We start from the raw sequence: 17,159 nt of genomic DNA on the forward strand, positions 1-17,159 counted from the left end.
GCCCACCACATTTCCTGCTGTGGGTTTTGTCACCTTGTCTAGTACTGGCTACTGTGGTGACACCAGTATTTGTTACAGATTTCATGCTGCCACTATAGGTGTCTACTATCTGCTGGCATCCCATTCAGCCACCCAATTCCCTTGTATGCTCACTTCCATACCATAGATACAAGAACAAAACTTACTACTCCATTCAGCAATTGATAGGGAGAGTGACTTACCTTGTGGCTGTGCCAATACTGAGTATGGTTCTGGAGGGCTGACTATGTCGGATGCACATAGTACACTCCCTATACAAGGTTAAGCACAGGTAGTGTCATTTTTGGCATCCCTTTTATTGTATGTGCGGGTCAGAGAGAGGTGTCATTCCCTGGGTTCCTACCATGTCAGTGTATGTGCTATGCATTGCCTCTTTGCCAAGGCCTGGGCATACTGGGCGCACCTCCTTCTGCCTACTAGGGCAGTCTCAGGTTGTTCCTCATCTGAGTCACTCTGTGCCTGTGCAGGCCTTGGCAATGGTGGGGGGCTGTGTGGCCCTGCCCTGTGCTGTTCCTGCTGCAGCTGTTTTCGCAGGATCATATTGTGTAGTATGGCACATATGATGACAATTTGGGTGCATGTAGCTGGTGAGTACTGCAAGGCTCCACCGGATATGCCCAGGCACTGGAACTGTGACTTGAGCATCCCAAACATGCTCTGTTAGGATTCTAGTCTGTGCATGTGCCTCATTATTGAGTTCTTGTTTGGGTGTGTGTGCATTTCTGATGGGTGTCATCAACCACTGGTCCAGTGCGTAACTAGCATCTCCCACTAGGTGGCCATAAGGGATGTCCCCATTGGCAAGTCTCTGGTACAGCTGCATCATATGCCAGATGTGGGAGTCGGGATAGCTTCCAGGGCAGCCAGCACACACATTCATTATAATGCCTTGGGCATCGCACACGACCTGGCAGTTGATGGAGGGGAAGCCCTTGCGGTTGATGTGGTGCTTTGATGTGTATGTGCGTGCAGTATATAGCACCCACTACCTCAGGGTATTCTGCTATTTGGTGGAAGAGATGCATATTGCTAGTCAACACCTCATGGGTGTTGTGGAAATATACATCCTCACCGGCTTGTGCTGACATGGCATCCAGGAACTGGTGGAGTACCCTGGATCCTGATGCCTGTGAGATCCCCATGATATCCCCAGTTGGCCTTTGGAAGGTACTTGTGGCCATACCTCTCAAGTGTACCTCATTACAAGGAACGTACCTCATTTGGGGTCTTAAAAAGTTAATGTTCCTCAAAGTTCCACATTGAAAGAGTTTGTCCCACATTCAGTGTTAGGAATTTTTTTAAGTGAAATCCATGGTAAATAGAAATCAATCATATTAATTCATTAAAGGATCTTCTTTATAAGTAAAAACAGCAAATTTTAAACATCCTATGACCTTCCTAGTTGAAGGTGTTAGTAAGCCATTAGTATGTGTTCCACATTTTGCCCATTTGTTCCACATTATGAAGGTGAGTGTTCCTCATTTTGGAGATGGAAGGTTGAGAGCTATGCCTGTGGCTAGTATTCTTAGGCCTACACATACCTTAGTATCCACTGGGATGGGTTCCCCCTCTGTTGGTTCTGTGTGTGAGGTGTGGCCGACACAGCTCAACAATTTGCTATAGGAGGTCCCTGTCCACCCTATAGTGCTCCACTATCTCCAGCTCATGTAAACCCTGGTAGGTTACCCTGGGTCTGTACACTCTTCTCCTTCTCCTCACTTTGGGTTGGTCATCAGCATTCTCATCCTCACCACCTTCAGCCTCTTCCACATGTTGATTTATGAGAGCTAATGCAGCCCCTATCATTTTGTTGCTTTTGTTTGGTAAAATTTCGCCGCTTGTGTACACTGGTGGTCTAGATTTTGTGGGAAAAACCAGAGGGAAAGGTGTTTGCATAGTTTATAGTAGTATGCTGAACTGGGCTGGGCTGCTGCCTGTGTAATTGTCTGATTCTGATACATTTCACCTGCCAGCTATGCTAGTTCTCCCTGATTACCTTCCTACTGCTGTTTTTCCTTCCTATTCCCTTCCTGTTTAAGTCCGGAGGCACGCCGTGCAAACACAGTGCTCAACTGTGCATGGAGCTGCTATTTCTTGGTTTACTTTTTTTTTTTGTTTAAAACACAGTGCGCGGCACACACACCCACTTAGGCAATGTAAAGAGTGCTTGACAGCTTCAGTCACACCCCCTTGCTTAGCTCTGCTAAGCTAAGGGCATACCCGAGCCACAAGGCTCCAGTAAGCTTACAGTATACCTGCCACACCCCTCTATGATGTCAGCTAGCTCTTAGGCTTGCAACATGGTCTTCCTGCACCTACACGGTTCAGTGCAGGCTAGCCATGAAGGGAAATCAGGGATTCAGTATCATTCCCCTCATTTGCATATGATTGTCTGCTAATGCCTAGTTACAAGTCTGACACTGAGCCTTCCCCCTTAGCAACCACTATTCACTGGCCTTGTTGTCTTCTGCCTGCCATTGATTTTAATCACAACATTGTGATTTTGCATGGAAAGCTTTTTTCAGGGTTTTTCTGTTATTTTCCATCTGATCCCATTTGTGCACCACTGCCCTAATCTTAAACGGCCAAAATCGGCCAAAAAAAATAAAAGTTATTTTTTTAATTTTTGCAACTGTTTTCCATGCCAGTGGCCATATATTTGGCTATTGGCATGCTTTACATGTTATATACACCCTTTATTTGTAGCTGTCATGGCTCCTTTTTGTAGTTTGCAGAAATGTACTCGGTTACTAACCGAGTACATTTCTGCAGATTATACTAGTCCTGGATGGCCAGCTGCCAGCTTCCTGGATTGCAAATTCACCTAATTTGCATGGTTTTCACCTGCAAATGGGGTAATTTGCATACAGGAGCTGTGTCCGTGCAGGAATAGTGCAGGAGCACTCGTGCACATCCTGCAAGCTTGTTCCTGGATCTCTCGATGGCCATATTGCCTCCAGCAGCTCCTGCACTATCCCTGCACACCGTGCAGAGTTTGCTGAATCCCGGGGAGAGTGTTGCAATATGAAAAAGTATCCGTATTAAATTTGTTTTTATATTTTTGCAATGAATGTGGTATATGAAGTTCATCGTGACATGTGTTCTATCCAGTATTCTTTATCATATTTGCTACATTTGAAGTTTTCTGTACTGTTATTCCCATTTCTACACTCTGTAAAGTAGTCCAAGGGCACAGCATTAAGAAAAGGTAGAAATTGCTTACTTAAATTACAATGGAAAGCAGTGCAATTTTTTTTATTCCAAAGCGACATCATGGCATCGCAATTTGAATTTAGTTATACGGTACCATTTTTATTATTGTTCAGAATTAATAGTCTGAACAGATAAACAGAGGAACTGCATTTTTGTACATTTTCAGCAAAGAACCTGAAATTCTGTGTTTTTTGTGTCTGGTATCTATAAATATAATTATTAAAAGTTATAAAGCTAGTAACAGTTTCTCATTTGATAAGATTCTGTTACAAAATGTACATTGTAGATTTTTAACAACTAATTGATATTTTTTAGCAACTAACTAAATATCCATAAAAAGAAAATATATAGCGAAATTTCTCCCTCTCTCTGTCTTTGTCTCTCTGTCTCTAATATAATTTCTTGTGATTCCTGACAGAACATAAATGTGAAATGAATTAGCTTTTTCAGCTTTTTAATTAAAGTACTGGATTTTTGTAAGCCATGCGGCTGCATATTGCAGCAAAATGAAGCAGATAATCATATTAAATCTAAATGTGAAATACCACTTGAAACTGAAAAGTTGATTACAACGACGTCTGTTTCTACCATTCTGATACTGTGGGACATCAACAGCTCTTCTGTGCTTGTTGTTGAAAATAATTTTTCCTCTGATTATCATGCTCCTAAAATAAAGCACAAATATACATATTTTCTTTTATTTATGTATTTAGTTAGTTAGTTTACATTTATTTACCAGGAAAGTCCGACTGGGTGAAAACCATTTTCAGTGGAGATCCAGGGATAAATGTTCCACATACAATTAACAAAAGATGGACAAATTACAAGATAATTGGTGCATAGTAGGATCAATACTTGGAAGAGAGAGATATACATATTCAATTACATTCATTATACCTTATATTCCTTTTTACAAAAATGCAGCACCAATAAAATGAAATATGCTCATGGTAATTAACTAGCTTAGGAAGCTGTAAAAGAAAATCAGCTGCAGATATAAGAAAAATAAGAAATTCATGCAATAAGGATTTTGTGATCTTAAAGTTATCCGTACCTTAGTTTGTATGCAATTCTGCTGTAAAAAAGACTATGAAAAGGATGGTGTTTATCCATGGCGTAGTTAGCAGAGTGGTGTTAAAGAAAGAGTATGATGATGTGTTTTGTGGCATATGATCTGTGAGATGACCAAAATAAGTGTCATACCTTGTATGCAAGAAGCAAGCAATAATGCTTGAGAGGACATGTGTTATTGTGGAATAATACACTCCCAGGGGTGTTCCTGAAAGGGTATTACTTCCACAATAACACATAACCTGGAGGGTATTATCACTCTTAGAGAATGGACTATATGTTAAATTGTTTTGTATTTATTCTTGAATTATTATACTTGTGTCTGCATGTACATATGTCTCTCATATACTGTATATGCATATATAATATATATATATATACACACAATATACACATATATAAATATATAGTATTTTTGTATTTTTGATGTAAAGTAGTTCCTCCAGCTAATGTTTCCAAACTTAATATAGCCTATATAATTGCTGTTGGAGGAAGTATTTTGTATCCAAAATATAAGTCATATAAGTATTTAATATCTACACACACACACACACACACACACACACACACACACACACACACACACACATGCATGCACTCACACGCACGTACACGTATGCATGCATGCACACACACTCGCGCGCGCACGTACAAGCACACACACACACACACACACACACACACACACATGCATGCACTCACACGCACGTACACGTATGCATGCATGCACACACACTCGCGCGCGCACGTACAAGCACACACACACACACACACACACACACACACACACAGAAAGACCACATTTCATTAGTACTTATCACTAACAAACTTTTGCTTCTTGATACTGTTTATTACAAGAGTCAGCATTATTTATCTTGCCTTATTTCTCTGCATAACTGACATTAAAGCTGTTTAATTTGACATTTTCTGAACAAAGGCACTGTATCAACATTACTCAAAATCTAGAAACATGTCACAAAGGCTACGGTGTATATGCTAACCCAGTCAAAGATTTCCAACAAGTGTGAAAAAAATCATTTAAAACATAGCATATTTTAACACAAAGGAAATGCATTGGTGGAGAAAGCGAATGCAAGCAGTGAAGCAAAACTGAGTGGCATTGCAAGCAGATATGCATGCACAAACACACTTTTATTTTTATTTTATTTACATTATCTTGAATTTTTATGATCATTAAACACCAAGTGTTAGAAATGGTGTCAGTTTGCTTTTTAATTGAATGAGCTTCAAGGCAGCTTAATATGCTGCCGTGAAGCAGCTGACTCATTTTTCAGCAGGTATTACCTGTACATTAGCACCCTACTGCAGAATGTGATGTACAGGTCACCCATTCTCTTATAAATGTAAGCATTACCTTAATGAGCCTCATCATATACAATAAGATTAATCAATATCAGCTTCCCACTTAGGGCTATGGATTTCTAATCAGGGTACTGAAATTGTAGAATACTAGTTGGGTGTTACTTCACTATGGAAATCATGTGACTAAAATGGAAAACACTAGCACAGTTGCATCTTGGCCAAGTGTAAAGAAAGCCTTCAAGCTGGGGTAAATCTCTTTGAGTCATGAATCATTCATGCTTAAAACAAGTCAAACTGCAAATTTCAGAATAATGGATCTGCTTCATGAACGTGCAGTTATGCCATATGTATCACAGAATACTGGGTGGCAAGTATAAGCCTACAAGCCAGAAAATACAACAACGAACCCAAATAGGCCTGCAAAAAAAAAGATAAATATCATATATAAAAAGTAACTCATCCTGTGCCTTGAGAAACAACACAATTCTCAGATGGTGCAAACTGCCATTACTATAATTCACATGCTACAGGTATATAAGCTGCAGATGTTGAACTGTAAATTAGAGATCAAAATAGGCAACATTAAAAACAGGACTTGAAGGAATAACATATGGATTATTGCCCTCCCTAAAGGATAAAAAGTACTCTAGTCATCTAGTTTTATCGTGAAAGAACTGATACCTTTCACTGGTTCATATGTTGTAGTCCAACAACAAATCCAAACAGCAACTCGGAGAACAAACGTTGACCAAAAACACAGAGTTTCCAAAATGTAGAAAAAGTGAAAACACAGGTTTATTGTGTTGCAAATGAAGCAACCAAACAGTGGAATACAAAAATAATGGTTAAGTGCTTTTCATCTCAATTTAAAAGACTTCTTCAGACCTAAATAGGTAACACAAGTACTCGCTTAAATACAGACCACGTGGTGGTTTCAAAAAAAATGTTTTCCAATGGTATCGAATAAGTAATTAAGCCTGAAACATGACGTCAGCAACAAATCTAATCACAAAACTGGGCAACAGTAAAAAGGCTGTGGAAGACATAAATACATCAACAGCTGTAGTGCACATATAGCATGTAAAGACACATTACCTTGCTGCTATCTAATAAAAGAAAAATAACTCTTATATAACATTTTTTTCAATAACATAAAAGTAAAAATATACATAAATGATATGAACCTTGTGAATAGCCTAGGTACTCCTAATAAATTTTTTTAAAACAGCACACTACGCTCGGTTGGTTGTTGAACACATTAAATTAAATTAAATTTAAAATTAAAATACCGCAATTTCAACATTAAACAACATTAATCAACTAAGCTATGATACTTTCACGAATCACCTGAAGGAGTTAATGCAAGCCAAGGCTTAAACTAAAACATATATTTCAAGGTTTAAACGTAAAGGTATAAAACAAAAACTCTACATACTTTAACTCTACTACAAGTAGAGCTATTAAAAGACATAGTCTAACTAAAGACATTTAGTGCATTAAGCTCTTTAATTTCAAAATACAGGCAATGGAAGTCACTTCATTTAAACCTGGGGGGTTATAGGAGTTAAGACACAATTGCCACATCAACTCCCGTCTTTCCAAAATTAAGTGGTAAGGACCCCCTTTTAGGTTAACTGTAACCTGACAAATCACTCCGAATTGAAAGTGGTGTCTTGGATGTTCAGCACAGTGCCTTGACAAAGCGTTAAAGGGTGACTTTTTTCTAATATGGTAAATGTGCTCATAAATCCTCTCTCTTAGTTTTCTGTCCATCTTCCCAGCATATGCTGGGCAGGCTACACAACTATCCAGATAGACAACAGATTTTGAGTTACAGTTAAATCTACCCTTAATCTTTACCTTAAAGGAACCTGCTGTAAATTCTGTCCCTGTTGCAATATATCTACAATAATTGCAGCTTTCACATTTAAATTACTTACAGGTTCATATGTTCATAGATATACACTAGGCTAATGACCACCAGGGCCTTTATAAGTCTAGCCACACAACCCAACCCAGTTGCATTCCCTGATAACATGTGCATCTTAATGGAGGGGGTATGTTTGTTAGGAGGGGTATGTTAGTAGGTGGCTAAAAGTTATGTGGGGGGATGTTAGGGAATATTTACTCTAGGCTTTTGTTTATAAGAGACTTGGGAGGCCAGCCCATGGATCAATTTATGATTACCCATCCAGTGTCAGTTAGGGTATGTTTACTACTGGTCTCTGTCTACAAAAGGCATGGGGGCCATCAGGGAGATGAATTTATGATTTCCCATCCAATAGACAAGATTACGTTTGAATAGGGTTAGGGACAGACTCTCCATCACATGTATGGGGAGCCTATTCCAGAAAATGGAGATCCTTTGAGTTACATATCTATCTCACCAGCATATTCTATTTATGTTGCAAGCAAAGTTCAAATCCCTAGATCTAGTTTTTCTGGTGCTGCTCATTTTGTGTATGTACAAAAGCTGTTTGAGGGCTGGATTCTAACTATACAAGGCTATTGTTAATGTAGTGATGTATGGTTTTCAGCCTCATAAGTGTGAATGCCTTATTAAATAATGAGTCAGCAGATGAAAAATGAAAGAAAATAGTTTTTCTTGTTTCCTTGTTTTCTTATACAGTAGCAAGTATAATAATATAAAAATACCGAATGAATATACTTCTATTGTTATAGCTAATGCAGCAGTAAGAGTGACCATAGGAATTTTTTAGCTTTTTACTCTGGTTTTCTGAAGCTCATTTTAGCATACTTTTTGGCATTTTGCTCAAGTATCACTCATGAAGCTTAGTTCCTCTGTAATCCATGGCATTTATTTTACTTAAATTTATAATAGCAGATATTATTCTAATCTCTACAAAACATGCATTTCAATAAATTTAAACCACATATGACTGAATGAGAATCTTGTAATTTAGAGAAACAGTTCAGAAGGTCTATAATACTTTAAACCTTTTACATTTTCAGCAACAAGACTGCCCTTAAGTTTAGTCATCAATAGCAGAAAGCCGCAATACGGATACACATTAAAGCAAGCAGTAATACATTCAATGACCAAATAAATTTGGCAAATATACAAATTAGAAATGTATAGATAACAGAAAAACTTGTGTAAATTACAACAAAATATTCATAGAGAGAAAGTAAGTCTTACAAAAGAGTGGAGATTCCAAAGAGAAGTTAATTCCACTGAGGTAACATTATTTTAATGTATATCCATCGCTAAATGTACATTTTGGTCCAGATTCTGAAGAGTTAACTACAGCACAGTGAGTGAATTTGCAAGATGAGTGGCCATGAGTAGGGTTTGTGCAATTCAAAAAACCCAGCAAAATAACACAGCCCGCCAAAATAACATGATCGACCATGTTATATGCTAATGAATGTATAATGAAGCACAGTGTATGCTAATAAGGTTAAACATGGCAGTGTGTATTAGAAGCCTTTAAATACCATGCAGTGATTCTGAGCCTGTGGTAGATTTGTGCATGACATGGTAAAGTAGTGCACAATGTTAGGGTTTGCCACAGCTGTTGCAAATGCTCATCTGCAGGAGGCTGTCATAGCAGCCACTAAAGCCAGTGGTGTGTAACTTCATCTCAGGAAGCACCAGATCATCCAAACATGCTTAACTTTTCATGACCTCCATGACACTGACATAGTGGACCAGTACAGTCTGGAGAGGGACGCCATACACAAAATCGTGTGTCAGACTCAAGGAGTCCCTCTCCCAGTGGATGCTATGGTATGTGTGGCTTTACATATATTAGTGACAGGGATCTTTTGGTGAACTAGTGATGACACAGCAGGCATATCCCAGGCATTTGTGTCAAGAATACTTCATCAGTTCATTGATGCAATGCTGCATCATGCAGAGGAATATATTTGGTTTCATTGTAACCCACAGGAGAGACCAAGCACTATGTAGGAGTTCTGTGATATAGCCCATTTCCCTGATAATCTGGCGGCCTTAGACTGTACACACAATATAAATAAAGACATCAGTTGGTGAACTGCAAAGGGTATCACTCTTATCAACTGCCTGGTGGTCTGTAATACATAGGATATCATCTACAACGTATGTACAGGCCACCCATGCAGTTTTCATGACTCAAATGGCACAGCTGTGTCCGTTATCAATGGTTTGGAATGAGGATGACTTCATACAGGACCATCTTGTGTTAGCTGCTGGATATGCCCTAGAACCCTCTCCCATGGAACCCATTAGAAATTCACACAACTAAACTTACTAGAAGTACAACCATGCATTATTGGAAATAATAAATATCATAAACCATGTGTTTGGGCTGCTGAAGTCACACTTTTCTTGTCTGGATATACCCATGGTGCCCTGCAGCATGCCCCCACCATATTCTGCACGCAGGTATAGTAGAAAAGCTAAACAAACTAGGTATAAACCCCTATGTTACCCGCTGGATTACCAGCTGACTCACACATAGGAAACAGACACTCAAAATAGGGGAATTTACCTCCACAAAGAGACCAGTCACCAGTAGAGTTCCCTAGCATTCTGTGCTCAGCTATCTGATGTTTGACATCTACTTTTCTGAAGTAAAAGCCAGTACCAAAGGGCACTGGCTGACCTTTCCAGATGACTGTAAGGTATGACAGCTTCCTGAAAGAAATTTTGCTTCAAATAAATAAAAGGTGTCAAAATCATGGTCTGAAACTAAATGTCAAAAAGTGCATTATTGCATCGTTTGGGGAGTCATCTACCACTGGGAACAATGCTACCCTAAGAACTGACCCAATTGTTTGGGATTTGGGAACTTATGTGGACAGTGACCTAAGTTTTGATCAACACGTGTCTGTTGTTATAAGAAAGTCCTTCTATATTGCACCTGTTATAAACAAAGATATTATGTCTAGATCTATGGATGTCATTTTCCCTTTACTTTATTAGGGATGTAATTGCCCTCCTTAAGGAAGTTATTGAATATAATGCCCCCTTTGGCATGTATCTGTCCAGACACATTCGACAACAGGAACACCCTCAGTGACATCTTATTAGAAGGATACAAGGCCTAAACGACATGTGCACATTAGCAAGTCAAATGGCATCAGAAACACCCAATCTAGGGATCTAAACCTCTTCTGCAACATCGACAGGACAGTTCGGAGGGACAGGTATATTTCGCAGAGGATACCGCTGCTGCACAACAGACTCCCTGTCAGGATAAAACAAAGTTCACCCTGTCTATGGTCAAGGACAACTTAGATCTACAAATGGGAGACACAAAGTTTAACGCAGGACTGCCCACTGTACTACTAATGGATAGACGCAGCTCCTAAATGCTTTATCCCATGCATGAGTCCCATCAAATTATCAATGGTATGATCCCAGTTATTCTTAGTACAGGCAACATATAATTATTGACCATGAGATGGATAAGACCAACCTGTAACCAAACTGGATAGGTCATTTTGAGCATAAAACGAGAAACTGGATAGACTTAAAATGGTCTGCAAGGGCAGCTAGCCTAATACTTACCTATGAACATATATTTGCAAGAATACTGACTGTGTGTGTTACATAGTGTGATAGTTAGGAAACAGTTACAACAAGGTGGTCTCTTACAGGGACTGTAGTTCTAAGCACCTGCAGGCAGACATAGTTCAGCTAGATGAGGAGTCAGGCGAGGAGACATAAGCAGGAGATGGCCTTGCCAGATGAAGGAGCACACAGTACAAAGAGGCAACGCATTGCTCATAGCTTTACAACATACCTATACAAGAGCTAAGAAAATAAATAGAGTAAAAATGATTCATACAGAAACACCAGCCTCTATTTATCCATGCATAGTCTAGCCACACTGTGCATCAGACATAAGCAATCTAAATAACAGTGTGCAAAGGACAGGGCACAGTTGCTACCATTTGCACAGGGGGGAGGGAATAAAAGAGTGCACGTCTTTCAAAGAGAAGTGTGTAAGCATGCTTATGGAAGTGCTGCAAAATAAATAGTACATTTATGTATATTGTGAGAAATTGCTTGGAATGGGGTGCTAATGTGTTAAAGGGCCAGGGTCAGTGGGTGTGTGTAATGTATTGTAGGCTGTGGTTTTGTGTGTGTGTTTGTGTGTGTGTGTTTGTATGTATGAGTGACTATGCAGAGACACAGCCTCAGTATGTGATGCAGAACTATGGTTTGGCGTAGGGTATATGTCCAGGGCCTGCATGGCAGAGGATTCAGCTTCTCATGCATGCTACACCCACCACCAGTAGTGGCACTGACCATATCATGACCTCAGCTTGATATTTGTTTACTGTGTGACCTTGATCGACATCTGCTGACAAATGTGACAGCATGAAAATGATCATGGTGGAGGGGACAGCCTCTGTTGGACATAGACACCTCCAAAATTGATGTTACAGTAAAAATGCTAGCACTGCAAGAGTGGGATCTCACTCACCCATGGCCATGTTGAGTATCATCTGGGGATTTAGCCGATGACTAGTTATGATGATGGCTTATGTTTCTGATAGCTGACCTAGGGAAGATATATAGCAGTCTAATTTGTGATTTGGTCTGTCTAAAGAATTGCACATATGGCTTATGCAGTCCTGAATGTCACTGTGCACAGCCTTGCTCACCTTCACTATCTCTACCATGACAGTGGTGGAACGAGCTTGTGCCCTCATGATGGCACTGCACATCCATTCAGTTGCAACTACTGACAAACTAACCTCTGAGGGAGGGTAGTAACTATACTTCCAGTGAGCACAGTAATCGACCCCAACCCCCACCCCCCATGTGGACTACCCTGCTTATGAGTGCTAAGACCACATGCAGACATTTCTGATGTTGGGTCAGCCACACTTCCCTGATTTAGAATGCCACCATCAACCTTTCCATTTTCAGGTTGTTGTGATTCCTAGGTAATTGCAGGTAGAGACTGTGTTTATACTGGGAGAAGGGGATGAGGGTATCATACTCCCTGTATACAACATACATTCTGCACCCCCTAACTGTGTCACCTCATCCCCGAGATCAGCAGTAAAAGATCCTTAAAACATCAGACTGAGGCAGTTTCACAGTGATGGTGACAGAGAAAGATTCATCTGTGAATATACCAAAACAGAAAGTAAACAAAGGGTAAATAGGACTCAGTGCAAAAACTATATATGCAACTGATAGCTTTATGAGTATAAAAATATGATGGAAATTAATACCCCTGGTTATGCTTGATACAGATGGACCTGGAACATGTATATATCCTGATATAGCTGTACACCATTAGTCAGAAATATTTAAGGTACATTACACTAACAACTTGTTAAGAAGAGTTTGCAGCTATTGATAATATGAAGTAGGGCAACATACCTGTAGCATCTGCAATTGGCACTCTCTGGGACTGTCCAGCTTGACCTCAGTATTCAGCACCACACTGTGAACAGACAAAGATAACATTATACAACTATATTAACTGAGCAGAAAAAGTAGCTCTCACCTTGCATATAAAGGACATGTGACTCACAATGACAAAGCTTTACAGAAAATCAGGTCACAGGATTCAGACCCATCTCAAAGCATATTTATTTCTGTAGCATGATGAGGATTTGGGCTTCTGATTGTGCTTTTATCATGTATATTAATTCTTCTGCCTATGATAATTATGCTAATAAGGGCTCATCTCATTATTGTTTCTGAATCACTCATTTTTGTTCTGTGAGCAAAACTGATCAACATTATGATGATTACTACATGATGCCATGTACATGCCTGAACACCTGTGGCCAACTCTGTGCATGCACCAGAAGCCCATAATTTTATGGTGAAGAGAATTGTCATTCCATAATTAACCCTCTGAAAATAGAGTCACTGTTGATGATTTATTCTCAGCAACAAAGAAAAGGATGGAGAACTGCCATGTTTCTCACCTTAAAGTTCCATTAGAACCAAAACAATACATTAATAATACATTATTAATTTGCCATTCATTGAGCACATGAGGTGCCCATCTGTGCACGGAGGTTGATTTCCTTCCATTTTCATGTAATCTTTGAAAAATGGAGAAGGAGAGGTTAGTGCTCTTTTAGGGGACAGAGGTGGAGTGAAGAGGAATCCAGGATTTTTCTAAGGACCCTCCATAAGTAGTACAGGTGGACACTTCTGCAGAAGAGCTATACCAGGTCTTGGTATAAGGCTGACACCTAAATAGTTTGACCAAGGCTGCCACCCATGTTACTGTCATCCCATGCATGGAGAGAACAGTGTGGTTACCACTACAGTACTGTTCCCACATGTGAGAGGGTACAGTGCCGTCACCAGTAGTTTGACTAATGGTGACATAAGGCTGACCTACTTGACCAACAGAAGGCTGAAGTTATGACATGACCACCACCTCAGTAAGTATACATCCTTTCAATAACAAAATACTTTGCCAGTGGATACCCCTATACAATTGTTCACGTTTTGTTATATTTCCAGCCCCTGAGAGATTAAATGGGACAGGGAGCAGACTAGAGTAGACCACCTAAGAAACTGCAGGGGTAGGTACACCTGCTGCTGTGAAAGATGCATCTGTTTCCATATTAAAAGTTGCAGCCATTAAAAATAATTCTGTGTAACTTTTATACAGCAGTTCCACATCTGTCAGTACTGGCATAACTTAATGGAATTAGGATGACTGTGCATTGTTAGAATTGTGCTAATGCATACCACCCCCCTATATAGTTGGACAAATGGTTCATCATGTTAAGTGTAGGTTCATTGAAATTCTTATGACGGCCCCCTCCCCATTAAAAATAATTGTTGTCATAGCTGAGTATCTGTCATCCCAAAAATATAAATGCAACACTACAAGGTCCCTATATGTAATCATTATCATCAGCTCCCTTTTCCTCATTTTCTACATGGGGTTAGGGTGTTGAGTCAAGTGTTACCATCTCTTTTGATTCAGTACTATTTTCCTATCTTCTTTGATAGTCATACCTAACTGTCACAGGTTTATGTCACATAATCCATCCATCCATCTCTTTATTGAATGTCCCTGTTTCCTCTTGGCTTCTTCCTGTTTTTTTTTCAAATTTTCTTCACCAGTGTTCTTGGAATTTCAAACCATCATAGGACTGCCCAAATCAGCTCTCTTGAGACCCTGTCATATCCTTTTTTCCAAGTCTAGGAATGCCCTACTGGACTGTTTACTGTGTCTTTTCAACTATCTGTCTCATTGTAACCTCTGGTTGATTGTGCAGCATCTTGATTTGAACCCGAACTGCTCATCTCCCATCTTACTTTCTGTTATTCTGTGTATTTCTTTATCAATCACCCTGATGATTATGGTGATGATGTGTTTATATATATAGATGTGTATATATATATATATATATATATATATATATATATATATATATATATATATATGTGTGTGTGTGTGTGTGTGTGTGTGTGTGTGCACCTATTTATCTGTACAAATATGTGATAGATAGATAAAAAGTGTATATTGAATTATCAGAATTCAAATGCATCAAAATTGAACTGATTGATGGTAGCATTCTGAAATACAACACGCTGAAAAACTCAAAATGATGACACTAAAATCAATCGCAAAAGGAAACATGCAGTTTCATTTTGTGATCAGAACACGAAAACTTTACCACAAATTCAGATTAAACTTGTCTGAATAGTGGTAGTGCTTGGGAATGGTATTGTGAAAAGTATGGTGTAAGATTAGGGTTACAGTTAGGGTCAGAGCGAGGGTTAGGGTTAGCAAGTGTTAAGGAGGGCAGGAGAGCTTTGAAACACACACGCACACTCTGCACTACAATCAAGGGAACCCACAGGATTTTTTGCAGGCGGGGGTGCAAACCCAAGCCCCACCCACACAGCCCCACCCCCTCTGCTGCACCCGCCCACACAGCCCCACCCCCACCCCTGTCCACGCAGCCATTCCAGTGTCCCAATACTTGGCTATTTTTCCCCATTTGTCATAGACACTGTTCAAATCTCTCAGTGTGCATACTGTTTTATGCTTTACTTCTACAATGATTACAGATATTTGGATTTCATTTACAACTTTTATTTCAAATTTTATAGTGCAAACACTGATAGACATTTACCAAACCTAAACAAAGCAATAGTCTTACAATGAAAAGAGACTTAGCATTAAAACTTCTCTACCTTTGAAACCCACATTCACCGAAACAACATTGAAACCCGCATTCAAAGAAAATGCATCTAGCCAGTGGCAGGGTAAGTTTACCTTTGGGCTGTTTTCAAATCATAGGCTCCTTGCACACATTTTTAGAACCATGCAAAAGTTATTTGATTCACCTTCCTGACTGCATTAATTCTAATATATAATAATTGAATTATATTCCTTGTATAATACAGCACCACTTATTAGAGTTTGTTTTAAATTTATAGTTCTGAACATTTTTCCTTTAAGCAATGAAACAAATCATATGAACCAATAATGACAACCTGCCTATTTCAGAACATTTCAACCATAAAGGGCCGGTCTACTGAAACTTCTGTCATACAATCCACCAATATCAATCAATATGCCGAATGTTTGCAGAAGTAAAACTCATCTGAATAATTCCACATTAAAGAGATCTGAAACCAGTGAAGAGGTTGTTGCTAGAAAACAACTTTATATTTCAGTGTTTCATTTACAAATTCACTGCCTGCTGCCCTTGAAAAATAAATTGCCTACGTTATATTAAAAAAATGGTAAGCTGGTATATTGCAATAGGGAATGGGTGGCAAGCTGAAAAAACAAGTACATAGTTATTAGGCATCTCATCCAAAGGAGGACAATACACCCCCTTAAAATACAAATCTACATGTTGTGGGAGTAGAACCTACAGCCCTCTGTATCAAGATGCAAGTATGCTACCTGCTGTGCTGCTTTAAATATTCTATGCCACAATAGTGATACTATTTGCTAAACAAAACAATTGCACATTTTAAGCAGGCTTAGCATGAGCAGCAGTAAAACTCTCTTCCCTTGAAGCTCACAATTCCCTGAAAATGCACTTGAAAATAAATTCCACCTGCTAACTCTAGGGCATTTCACTCTCTCTAACACACACCTCAACCTCTAAGTGCAAGAAATCTGGACAAAGCCTAAAGTAAATGGGAGCAGATAATAAATATTGCTCTCATGAACTTAGAACATTGCTAGAATAACAGGATTTATGTTAGTATGCATTTTTCTAAAGGATATGACATCTAAAACTCAAATGTCTGTCATTATTTAGCAACTTCAATGCTTTTTAGGAGGAATATGGGGCAAAATCTGGTCATTCTCCAAACACCTGGACAGCTGAGGGGTATGCTTCCTCATTCTTATACATACATACAAACACACATACACACCATACCTCTCAATCTGTTAACACAAGAAATCTGGACAAAGCCTATTATAATGTTGGGGATAAAGGCCCAAAACTAGGGACACATTAGAAAGTTACTAGAATAAAAAGATTTGTGTTAGAATTAAATTTTCTGAATGATATGAAATCTGAAACTGAAATGC

At 39.1% G+C, this 17,159-nt stretch overlaps 1 protein-coding gene across 1 annotated transcript in view; it reads left to right on the forward strand.

Moving 5' to 3' along the window:
- The window catches only part of LOC122807607, a 1,864,409-nt gene that overhangs the window by 967,427 nt on the left and 879,823 nt on the right, over positions 1-17,159 (forward strand). The gene's annotated exons all lie outside the window — the stretch shown is intronic.

Source organism: Protopterus annectens, chromosome 7.part1 (genome assembly GCF_019279795.1).
Source record: "Protopterus annectens isolate FY-2018-M chromosome 7.part1, PAN1.0, whole genome shotgun sequence".
Classification (NCBI taxonomy): Eukaryota; Metazoa; Chordata; order Ceratodontiformes; family Protopteridae; genus Protopterus; species Protopterus annectens.